Raw genomic sequence first — 12790 nt, 5'->3', positions numbered from 1 at the left:
CATACTGCGAGAGTCGTTGTTCGCAATTTTTGACTTGAATTTCATTTTCAAAAGAGTATAAATAATCACGTGGACGGCACGAATCTCTTCTTTGTTGGAAAGCTGACCAAAATTGCAACCAGATGGAAAAATTCCGACGAAAAGTTGGGGATTTTTGGGAAAAATTGAGGAAGGGTTATTCTACCTCAAGTAAGATAGCCGCAATTAGTTTGGTCCCAGCCCCCTCAGGGGGTGGGTGGGGGGAGTGTTTCAATTAGTCAATACATCTGGATCATTTTTTTTTGGCGGATTTGGATTGATCAAAATTAGATACTGTTCCAGTCAACGAACATTGCGTGAGCTCTTCTTGATCATAAAAACATAAGAGAGCATCCGCGACGAAGTTTTTCATACTCCTACGAGAACATTTTCAAAATGATGTCTAAAACATACAAAAAATGAGTGTAAATTTTGCAAGTAAGGTAATCGTACCTATTCAAAAGCAAAATGCATCACTTTTAAACTTACATTATCATCCATTTCGGAGAAAGCATGCTTTGATTTATAGACAACTACAGGGGGTTTTGGCGATGGTGTTACTGATTTTTGAGATGGAGTGCTCTTTTTTGTTCTGATACATTTTGACATCTGAACACATTGTTCGAGATTCTTGTATAATTTTGATGAAACTGTAAAGTGAAAACAAATTGAAACATTCCCATAAAAGAATTGGAAGCTGATTTTTAAAAGATATACTCAAATTTTTTTTTGAATCTACCTACCAATTTTTTTAGGTTCCTGTTTTCTGCTTTTACTTTTCTCAATTTCTCACGTAAGACACCTGGGCGAGCATACTCATCATCCGTTGATAATTTATTTTTGTATGTTTTCGATATCGCTGAACACGAATATAGCCTTAGTTTCTCGAATTTATCTCACCTATGGCTCCCAGAACCTCCCCAAATAGGTAAAAGTCCTACTGGGGCCAGATGTATGTTGCTATCTACAAATTGCTTAGAAGAGCTTTGGATATGTCTATACTAATTTACATATAAAAGGTCTTCAAAAGTTATATACTCAGTTTTATGAAACGTTGCTATACCTTTTTTCAATAACTTGGTTATTGATAATTTTATCGCTTCCGCTTGAAATACAACGGAACTGTGATCGTCCGTGTTGAAACCGACCACGTGTGTCAGAAAATGGGGATTCGTTTTTTCGCACATTTTTGTGCCCCAAACCTTCAAAATTTATATGAAACTAATCCCAGAATTCTCTAGAGTGAAACATTGAGCCTGTATAGACAAAAATGAACATACTTACCAATTTTTAAAAAATTTTATTATTGATTAATTATACAAAAAACATCTAAAATCGATTTTTCAGAAATTATTGAAAATATTCTCTTTAATAAATATAATTTTGTTAATTTTATTTTTAAAAATAGAGATTTTGCTTTTCAACTTGTTTGGTGTGGATGTGATCATTTTTCCAGTAGCTCTCGTTTACTTTGGATGATTTTGGTGAAATCGGCTTAGGATCGCCTTCATTATCCGAATCATTTTCATGTGGTAACTTCTTGTTTGGTTATTCTTCGTTTGGTCTAGGAGCGACGGAGTCTTTTCGTTTACGATCAGGATTAGTACAAAGATTTCTTACTCTCTTTGTGATGACTTTTCTCACAAGTTGATAGTTAGGTATGATGAAGTAACGATACCTATCAAAAAACTTAGTTGGCGAACAATAACAAGTAATAAAAAAAAAACAAAAAAACAGGAAATGAGTTTAACAAATAAAACAACAAAATAAAAAGAAACTGAGCAAAATACGTAACAAATAAATACCCAAATATCGGAATTTTGATTCACTGAACCAAACTTTCAGGCAATTCTTCTCTCTGCATGCGTACATTATAAACAAAGCGTTATCTCGCGCCCTCCATACCGGGTGACCAAGAATAATGGGTTTTGTAATGTTCTGATATGCCAAAAAGGGAAAAAAAATTCCCTGATTAAAAACTGGAAAATGAAATAATAATCGAGAAAAAGTGCTTTCGAATTATTGTTTCGATGCAAAATGAAAGATTATTTCGTATATTTCATTGAAACAATCACTCAAACGCCATTTTTTACATGATTATTTAATTTTCTAATTTTCATAACGGGAATTTTCTCTCCTTTTTGATAACATCGAAATCCCATTATTCTTGGTCACCCGGTACAGTCAATACAGTCATAGTGGGCATTCCTTCGTTGTTCCACTCTATATTTAGCTCCACCGGCCTACTATCCTCGTAAAGCCATAACGGGCCAAGTGAACCCAATGTAACGATTTATGGAAAATTAAAGCTGATTCCAAATGACCAGTATCAATATAAAGGTGGTCATAAATTCCATTTAAAGCTGATTTCCATTGACCAACACCAACAAGACGATTAAAAGTTATCGTTTGAAATCATCAACTTTGCACCTTGAGAAACAAATTTTCAAGATCCAAAACATTCTGTCTGGTGCTAATTTTGTATGCGCACTCCCACTTGCCCAGTTGAAAGGAAATTGAGCTCGATTTCTTAAATTTAAATAACGTTGAATAGGATCGAATAAATAATGCAGCATTGCGTTGTTTTTATTCTGATTTACGCAGTTATCAGCGAATAATACGATATTTTCAACATGAGAATGATTTTGCAAGAAATGATCAATCATGCTTATAATAACTGAAGGGCTTCATGGGAAAGGGGCCTTAGTCAATTTTTTTTCACCGATTTTTACAAGTTCAAATAAGCTTAAATTTTTTTTTCTATAAGCAAACATTTCCCTATAGTCGTTTTTTTGTGGAAAAAAACTTCAATATCACTGAATATTGTGGAATTAATAAAAAAAATTTTAATACATTCAGAATTTATTGTAAAAATTGAAGAAACAAAAATAATTAACTATAAGGCCCATTTTTCCATGGAACCCCTCAACTGTATGAGGTCCTTTACCAACATCATCTGCTTCATCCAGCAGATACTTACGCTGCTCTTTCGTTCCAGCGTTATAATTATATCCTAAAAGTATTGCACTTACGTAACGACTTGAAGTATGCAGATTGCAGACCTTCTCTGTTGAAGGCTGCTCGAAAATCCTACATTTTGGACGAAATCAAAACAAAGTACTAAGTAGAGTTGCTTGTAGTAGACTCGGCCATTTTAATTTTTCACGGGAGATCAGACTGCACAGCATTCTAGCGTCATGAATGGCTTCGATATCGAGATCATCAATCTTGGCTAAAATAGTCACCAAATGCAAGCGCACTCGGCCAGAGCTGGAATGTTACAAAAAACGATAAAAATCGTTCTCAATTTTGTACGAGATTCATCAGAACTGCAAATCAAAATTCTAGACCTGCAATTTATTCATTCTACAATCCGATTCATTTGTTTGATTGCGAGATTCGTGAAGAAAGGCGGAAATAAAATCTTATTCAAATACATCACTTTAATTTCAGATTGATAAAAAAAGCCTCCTGGTAAGCAATTTGTTCGCAACGAACACTTTCTCCAAAACGTAGATAATTTGATTGTAAAAAGATCTCGAAAAAAAGTCGAGTAGTTGCTGATACAGCTAAGTAACCAGATAGGTATTTGGGAAGCTATTAAAAATTATTCCATGTACTTACATCGAGTTTTTCTCTTTTACCAACTTCGGAGACATTTTTTCACCTACATTTTATACCTGTATTTTTTTTTCTGCTTAATTATCATTTTTATCGAATACGCTTCGAGGTTTTCACGTTTTTCCTTTTCTTTTTTCAGCGATAAAAATCGCTCGCGAAGACGAAAAAAATTTCTTCGTGTTTCTATTTCTTTTTCTTTTTTTTTTTTACTCTTATCAAATCGAGTCGTTCTAGTTTTTTTCACACTGTTCAAAAAAAAAAAAAAAGAAGCAAAGAAAAGGTTACCTCGGTAAATTTTTATCGCTGTGTTCGACAAATGAGGCTGAAATGATTTTTTACGAAATATTTCTGGAAATTGCCGCCTCAGTACGTGATAAAGTAGGTAAAATCTTGAAATCTTGGTGTAAAAACAACTCGGCTCGGCGTTTATCCGGTGCAATCTGCAACGCATAGAAATTCCACGATTAACCGGACACCGATTACCTACTCTATTTTTCCTTAGCCAGCAGGCAGTAGAGGGTTTTTCGAAGACTCGCCGGTGTACTCGTATATATAAATCTGTCGGATACGTGTGCGAAATATCGCCGCGCTTTAAAACTTTATAATTAGTAGCGGGTATAATTTATTTAAACAAGCTCACCTTGCTAATAATCCATATTAATCCTGTTAATTATTTCACGGTCCTTTCCGTTTAATTATTTCGCATGATTAAATAAATCCGAGGGTAATTAAATTAAAAATTCACACTGCGACCGAACGATGAAAAATTATCGCGTATTTTTGCACCCTCTCCATGCTCTCCCTTATGTTTTCATTGGTTGTCGTCGTTCTGTTACCGTTTTGGACTCTCTACCGTCGTCGTGTAATTATTTTAATGTTGAAAAATATACACACGTTGCAAATTTGAAATCATGCTTGGGGGTTGTCGCAGACACCCTTGTTTCAGAATGTAGTACACATATGCTCTTTTTAAATTAGCTTTCTGTCATCGTTTTCTTCAGAAAGCGAATTTTTCTGAAATTCTATTCGGTACAAAAATATGAGCAAATGCATCAAAAACAAGCAATTCAAACTTTTATGTTCAAAAGAAATTCGATCAATTGATTTCAAAAATTGTCATACGAGAAGGTCAAATTGTGACTTATGTGGGCAAAATGAATTTCAAACATTTATTCCTCAAAACGATTACCTATGCGTGGATTTCCGAATCCAAATTTAAACTGGTAGATGTAAACAAATAGTCGAGTTGATGAAAATTTGCTGTAGGATTTTTTCTCCTCAATTTTACTATAATATTTGCCAAAGAAAAATTCAATGTCCCAAAACACGTTACATTTCTGTTTTTTTCACGCCTTGGTTTTCGAATTTAAAAAAAAATGGAATTTTTAGAAATTGGTTGAAGCATAAGAAGGTAACTTACTCTTTTTTGGTTGCTTAATCCATTTTTTTCCAATTTCTACAATCATAGCTGCAATTGTGGAGGAAGGAATTAAAAAATTTTGAAAGTGATGAAATTTTGCAGAAAAATTCTGCAAACTTGACCTTTCGTTCATGTTTTAAAATTTAAATTTCGTTTTAAAAATCAACATAATTGTGGTCGAGGAAACTGCTGGTCACGTACGTATGTTCAAAATAACGTGGATGATTGATGACTGGGATTCAATTTTTTTTCTTCAAAAATCGCTACCTTATTTTTCAACCCGATTTTTTTTGCATGCAAATTTTTGAAATCCATCTGTTGAAGACTGAAGTGCACAAAGTACACTTCTGAACGTTGAAGCATCGAATCAGCACAGAAGGACTGCTGAAAATGATTAATTGGCTCGGATTAGATTCGATCCTATCCAGATGCAATCCGAGCTTTTCCCTCAGGAGGATCAAAAAGTCTCGAATGTACCTATTTCATGCAGATCATGACTCTAAAAATGCAAATTTTGAATTCTTGAATTCCAAATTAAAAGAAAAATCGTTCAATGGATCGTAAATACCCAAGTATGACGTTCATCTTGAGCAATAAGCAAAAACTATCTTGCAATCTGCGAATGGTGATTTGTTCATATAGCAAAATAAAATGTCGATTCTTGTAGTTCCATAAAACTCTAAAAAAATTGAAATCACTAAAAATCACAAAATTCTACAGAATTTTTAGTGAAAATCGTCAGAAATGCTTTAAAAAGAGTAAAAAATAACAAAAAATTATGAAATTTTGGTAAATTTTTTAACATTTACTGAAAATTGCAAAAAAAATTGTTAAAACCTTTTCAAAACGCATCAAGGAACATTTCTAAGGATAATTTTCAGTGATTTTATTGAATTTTTGTCCGTTTTTGCACTATTTTAACACTTTTTCATGCACTACGGACTACTTTTTCGTAATTACGAAAAATCCATCTTTCACAATATGAAAATCAAATTCTAAATATTTTCAAAGAGTTTCTAAAAAATTCATACGAATCTCTAAATCTAAATCTGAAGTAGCAACGAAAAGGAATGATTGTCAAATCTAGGAGAGAAGGCAAAGTTTATATCAGGACCGAAATCAATTTTTTTTTATAAAATCAAGTGCTCGAAGAGACCTTTGAACTTTTTATCGCGAGCTCAAATTGATAAATGAGCTCGAATCGACGAACTGTAGGAGTTCATTAAATCAAGATTTCGAATCAAAATTTCAAAGTGGCCTGTCATTTTTTAAATAAAATTTTGAGAACGGTTGATAGAAAGTAAAAGTACGGTTACAGAGTTTCGAAACTTTTACTTTCTATCAACTGCGAATTTTTCAAAATTTTATTTAAAAAATTACAGGCCACTTTGAAATTTTGATTCGAAATCTTGATTCAATGAACTCCTACAGTTCATCGATTCAAGCTTATTTGTCAATCTCAGTTCACGCTCGTGATAGAAAAGTTCAAAGTTCTCTTCGATCTCATTGAAATGCCTTTACTGTTCGGTGATTTTCAGTCACCCTATTGTTTTTTATAGTGTTTTTATGTCATTTTTTCGTACTTTCGACACTTTCATGCATTTTCAGTAATTTCATTGAAATTTTAGCAGTGTTTGATCATTTTCAGGGATTTTAATGCTTTTTTCCAAGTGTTTTTACATCATTTTATCCCATTTTTAAAAGTTTTTCATGCTTTTTGGGCAACTTTTATTGATATTTGAGCAATTCTTGGTCATTTTCTGTGATTTCTATTTTTAATATTTTTTTGTAATACTCGTATTTTTTGTATCATTTTAACTCATTTTTAATTTGGTTATCATTTATGCCTTTTTTTTTTTGGTAAGTTTCAATATTTTTTTTTTAGTGTTTTTTACATCATTTCAACGTTTCGTGATTTGAAACCCCATTTCCATACTATTCCTACGGCTGCTTACTAGTGCTCCTTACTGAATCATGATTTTATCTACTTTAGTAAAAATTGATTAAAGTACACTATATTATAAGTCTAGCTTTAGGTACATAATCCTTACACCAAGTGTATAGAATCACATTCGTATTACCATCCTACCATCTACAATCTACAATATCTACCTATAAATGTTATACATTCGATATTCGATAATAATTATTCGCAAAATTCGGCCAACAATTTCGCTCATAGGTACGAAATGCGTTGGCTGCGGCGGCCGCATATTCACCGAGCTAAATTCGTCCTTTTATTGTTTGTAACTATTGTCGAACGAAAATGCCGAACAGCCGGGTTAGCTACTCGTATATACGCGAATTCCTGCTTTAAAAGTTGAACGCACCAATGAAAACTTGAAATTATTCTACAATAAATCAAGTTTATTCCTGTTGAAAGTCGTTCATAAAATAACATAACGAAATATTCCGCTAGACGTGAAATTCCCGGTGCTATAAATTTAAAAATAATGATAAAACTTCGCGGTATGTTTGGTGTCTCCAGAAACAGTTAACGGAAAAATATCGTCATTTTATACGACACATTCCGGCCGCTCTGTGTCGCAGCCCGAAGTACGCCATCGCCATGCCATTGCCGCACACAAATTCCCAATTCGAACCAGTGCGATTTTTAACGTTAATGGGCCTCTTTTAGCTGACATTTGGAACGGTTTGTTGAAGTTTTTTCACGAACAGGTTCGCTGAATCGAATGGATATCTTTGTAAGAAACACACCAAGAGAGGTAAATTTTTTCTGAAGAAGAAAAATGACATTTTAGCTTTAGCATAAGAAACACTGGACTTTACTACAGGAACTTTATTCCTGAATATTCTCGAATTGTGAAGCCCATTTATGAGCTCACAAAAAGCGAATCCCTCTGAAAAGAGCCTACTTTGTTGGTGCTAATTTTTAAGAAAAAATAAGTTTATGTAGAAGAAAAAAGGTTATGAAATTATATTATTTTGACTTTCAGTCTATTGTCATTAGAGGAAAAATAATAAAAATACAAAAAAAAAAAATAACAAAATAACTGTATACAAAAGAAGGAGAACAGCCAGAATAATTAGTCAATTTCAGTCAATAGAATCTACCGTTGATTTTTATTCATTGCATGGGTTTCTTCTTCGATTTTACGTGATCTTTCATGATACTTAATGTGTACAACATTACTGCGGTGGGGATTACGACTTTCGTGGGCGTATTTTATTTTATCTCCGATACATCTCATTTATGTCCTCTCCACAGACAATGATTGTGGATTATACACATCCGTGTGCGCCACTTTTATTTCATAATTCTCAAGTACTTAGGTTGTACCATGAGTTGGAGATAAATTGTGACCGATTATCGGTTATGACCTTTTTAATTTGATGAATACCTTTGGATTTTATGTCCTCATGTAATAGTTGTCATTTGTTGGCACACAATTCTTTCTTATTATATTTGAATCGGTGAGAACAGAAAGGGGCTAAGTCCATTTTCGCGTTTTTCAGGAATAACAAAAAACTGATTTATTTTAAAATCAAAATTTTTTGGTAAACATGCTTAAGGTCATTGAAAGAGGACCCCAAGACACATACTTAACGAAATAAATGATAATTGATTTTTAATATTTTTTCGAATAGCAATTTTAGCAACTAGACCAAACGACAACTTCACGCATTCAAAGAAACCAAACGAATGAAGTGGACTGGGAACTGGAACTAAAACTGTGTTTGTGAGGCGCGTTTTACCCGTAAGTAGACGAGACCTTAGTTTTAGAACCTGCCTTAGGTTTTCTTTCGCAATTTACTCAAAATTTTGAGTGACGACATAGGTCATTTTTCCAGTCACTTTGCTCTTTTCCAGTCAACGTCTCCTCAATCCCAAGAAGAGAGAAAATGAGTCGTGTATTTTTTGTTATGAATTCAGAAATATCTTTTCGAAAAACATTTTTCTTGAAAAGTAACCGTTTCGATGGCTCGTTTATTCTCATTTCATTTGTTAAGCTTTCATCAAAAAAAGCTAATCCAACCAACAATTCACTCAGACACCATGAATGATTATAGCATTGATTACTGAATGAAGTGATGGCCACTTCTGCCAATTCTGAATCATTTTTACGAAATTTATTCAAAGTAACTAATAACTCTAAATCATTTCTCGGAGCAAGTGTAGCTCTTATTGACATTATAAATATTACATAAATACACATGATACAGAAACGCAAATGAATATACAGGGTGACCCAACTATAATGCCCATATTTCTTTTTTTATTAGCGTCGGTGATAACACTGCTACAGTGTCGAATGCGCGCGCAATGGATAGTGTAGGTCGGGCAAATTTGTTTTGATATGATATCAGTCACCATGGATCACTTTATTGATACAGAACAAGCATTTGCGTAGAAAGACATTTTCTCTATAAGTCCTATAAAAGTCAAATTGCATCAAAAAAAGTCGCGAATGCGTCAGTTTACCGCCTCCTGGAAGCGAACGAAGCGTCCTACAAAAAATTACACCTGACCAAAATTGTAGAGAATTAAATTTCGAATCGTTTGAATGTCAGAAGTTTTTTCTAGGATGCTTATTTTTTGATTTTTTTTTCACAAAAAGCTAAAACTTTTTGAAATGAACTTAAAAAATTTGCATAAAAATCGATCTGGAGGTGAAACAAAGCGTCCTAGAAAAAAACTAGCGACATTATGTCGATTGGAAATTTAATTCTCTACAATTTTCCTCGACCTCATTTTTCCGTGGAGTGCTTCGTTCGGCCTCCAGATCGACTTTTATGAAATTTATTTTGCAAATTTTTCAAAATTTCATTTCAAAAAGTTTTTGTTTTTTGTTAAAAAATCAAAAATTAAGCACCCTAGAAAAAAAACTAATGACATTCTAACGAGCCCGACTTTAATTTTCTACAATTTTGGTCAGATAGAACGTTTTGTTTCGCCTCTACGAGCATTAAACTGACGCATTCGCGATTTTCGAGGATGCAAGCTGAATTTTGCCCACCCCAATTATATCGCGAAAATACACTTCTATGCAAATACTTGTTCTGTATCAATAAAACGATCCGTGGTGACTGATATCATATCAAAACAAATTTGCCCGACCTGTATTTTCAATAGAGCGCGCGTTCGACACTGTAGCAGTGTTATCACCGACGCTAATAAAAAAAGAAATATGGGCATTGTAGTTGGGTCACCCTGTACATCGATAATAAAATACATACCTAATACATAATTTTATTGATATACAATAAGTAATTTAATTACAAAAATCTGTTACTTAATATACTTACTTACTCTTATTACTCGTAATAATCGGAATTGTCTGAATTTTTTTCTTCTAAGTGACTCAATGAAGATATCTGTCAACTTTCATTAGCGTTTTGCTCCTGTCTCTACACAACCTGTTTTGGGAAATGGCTCAGTCTGAAATGAATGTATTTGAGATTCTGCGTTGATCTATGCAATTTACATCAAAATCCAAGACCACTTTTTGGGTTTGACTGAGCGTTTAAAAATTTGCAAATCGTTTATTTTTGGATACATTCGTTCGAGTTTTGAGAATTTTTTCTTGGCAAACATTTCGGATTAATCATGTCTTTATATTGAGAGAACATTCCTGAATCTGAGGAAAAATTTTGGAACACAGTGGTGCCAATTTTTCGGTCACGACCATTTTTACGAAAAATTGAAAAAAAAAATACCTTTTATAGCTTAGTCAAAATTTATGATTTTTTTCGATTTTTTGAATGGGTAAAAATGATCAAAAATTGGCGCTACTGCATTCCAGAATATTTCTTCAGGTTCAGGAACGGCACTTCGCTCAAATCATCGCAAAACTTGAAAGCGTATTTCCAGTGGAAATAATGCGAGGAGCTTTTCCGTACAATGGGAGCAGACAGAGGCGATTCAGTCGATGTTGTTGCTTGTTGACGAAACCTTGGGGTGTCTTGATGCATTTATAATATGTAGAAGATATTCGCTGCAGCCGTGGTTTTGTTAACCTTTTGCATTACCTTAGCTGAGATTCGTTCCACTTCCATTTTATCAACCTTTGAAGCCTTAATCAAGTCATCAACATCTAAGGTTGAATTAACTTACTTTTTAATGTAAAACATTATCAAAATTATAGAAAATTGTATCCGCAAAAAAATCTTTGATAAAGAATTCTAACCCCCCTGCCCTCTTTCTAAGGAAAGTTATTACAATTATGAAAATAGAGGTTGGAATTGAGAAATTATTTTAAATAAAATTGATAATAACAACAGTATCAAAATTTATTGATATAAATAGAATATATCCCCGCCATTCAATACATTACTCAATAATTTAAGTATGAATGTACATTTTGACAATGTGGTTTGGTTAAAAAACAATTGTAAAAATGGTCCACTGTTAATGGAGGTAAGAAATAAAAAATTATTGAAAAAAATAATGATAATTATAGTAACAAAATTTAATGATATAGATAGGTAGAGTAAATCCCCGCCATTCAAAACATTACTCAACAATTTGAGTAGGAAACCATGATTTTGAAAATTAAGTTTGACAAAAATGAAATATTTTATATAATTTAAATGAGAAATGTATATAATTGAAAATGGTAATGCTTCAAGAAATTTGCAGTAATATTCTCTTGTCAAAAAAAAGGGTGGACAAAACCTTTTTCTAAATTTTTTTTACTCATCATAATAAATCATTTCCCTTTCATTATGAATTACAATTTAAGAAATTTGTGGTTTTGTCATAAATTTAATTTTATTTAAAATAATTTCTCAATTCCAACCTCCATTTTCATAATTGTAATAACTTTCCTTACATGGAGGGCAGGAGGGTTAGAATTCTTTCTCAAAGATTTTTTTGCGGATATCAGATAATTTTTTTAATGTATTTGATAACCCAATTCTCAAATTAACATTTTGTTAATTTTATGACAGAATGTATGAAGTATAGAGGAACATGAGAAATATATCATTGATTCTTTTTTTCAATCTTTTTTCTGAAGAATGATGGTTCATTATGGAAATCCTAAAAAAATGAAGAATTATTTATTTTATTTCCAGAATTCAAACATTACTGACCAATTTCAAGTTTTAGTCAATTTTTTTGATTTTTAAATGAAATCATTATATGCAAAAAAGAACCGTACTGTGTCCTAGTACTCACAAGATCTTTTTTCAGTGATACTATCTCTGCCGTTGCAATCTGTTTACCGCGATGCAGGCCGAACTGGTATCCCAAATGAAAGCGATCTTTGTCCGACTTGTACTCCGCTTCGGCTTTTTGATTATAAGGTACCTTTTTTTTTTCATTTGTGTTATATTACATACCTACTGATAAGTGTTATCAAACTTGAAATAATGAAATTCCCTATATACATTGGTCTCTATTTTTAATTAAATGCCTAGCAAGGGGGTAGATTCCGCAAATGATATAGAGATATTTTGATTGCAAATAAATCAACACTGATTTCATACAAAATATATTCTTTAGACAAGGCTACAGGGAAAACTATAAGTTGTAGAGAGCTGAAATTTTAAATATAGGTACCTTGAACATAGGACTAGTGCCTTTTGTTATTTTCGGGAAATTTTAAACATTTTTAGGGGGTCAAAAACGAGGAAAAAGAGTGAAAATTGAGAATTTTAAAATTTTCTTGACGACAATGTCTTGATTAAGACGATTCATAACAGTATTCAAAATTTCATCAAAATCCGTTCAGTAGTTTTGCCATAAAACAGCTTACAAAAAATTCT

The 12790-nt window shown here is 32.7% G+C and overlaps 1 protein-coding gene across 4 annotated transcripts in view; it reads left to right on the top strand.

Moving 5' to 3' along the window:
• The window catches only part of LOC135841343 (dipeptidase 1-like), a 705386-nt gene that overhangs the window by 222172 nt on the left and 470424 nt on the right, over positions 1–12790 (top strand). The window lies entirely within an intron of this gene.

The sequence above is a fragment of the Planococcus citri genome, chromosome 3 (genome assembly GCF_950023065.1).
Source record: "Planococcus citri chromosome 3, ihPlaCitr1.1, whole genome shotgun sequence".
In the NCBI taxonomy this organism is placed as follows: Eukaryota; Metazoa; Arthropoda; class Insecta; order Hemiptera; family Pseudococcidae; genus Planococcus; species Planococcus citri.
Note: the sequence above shows the minus strand (reverse complement) of the source record. Positions and strands in the feature narration are given on the sequence as shown.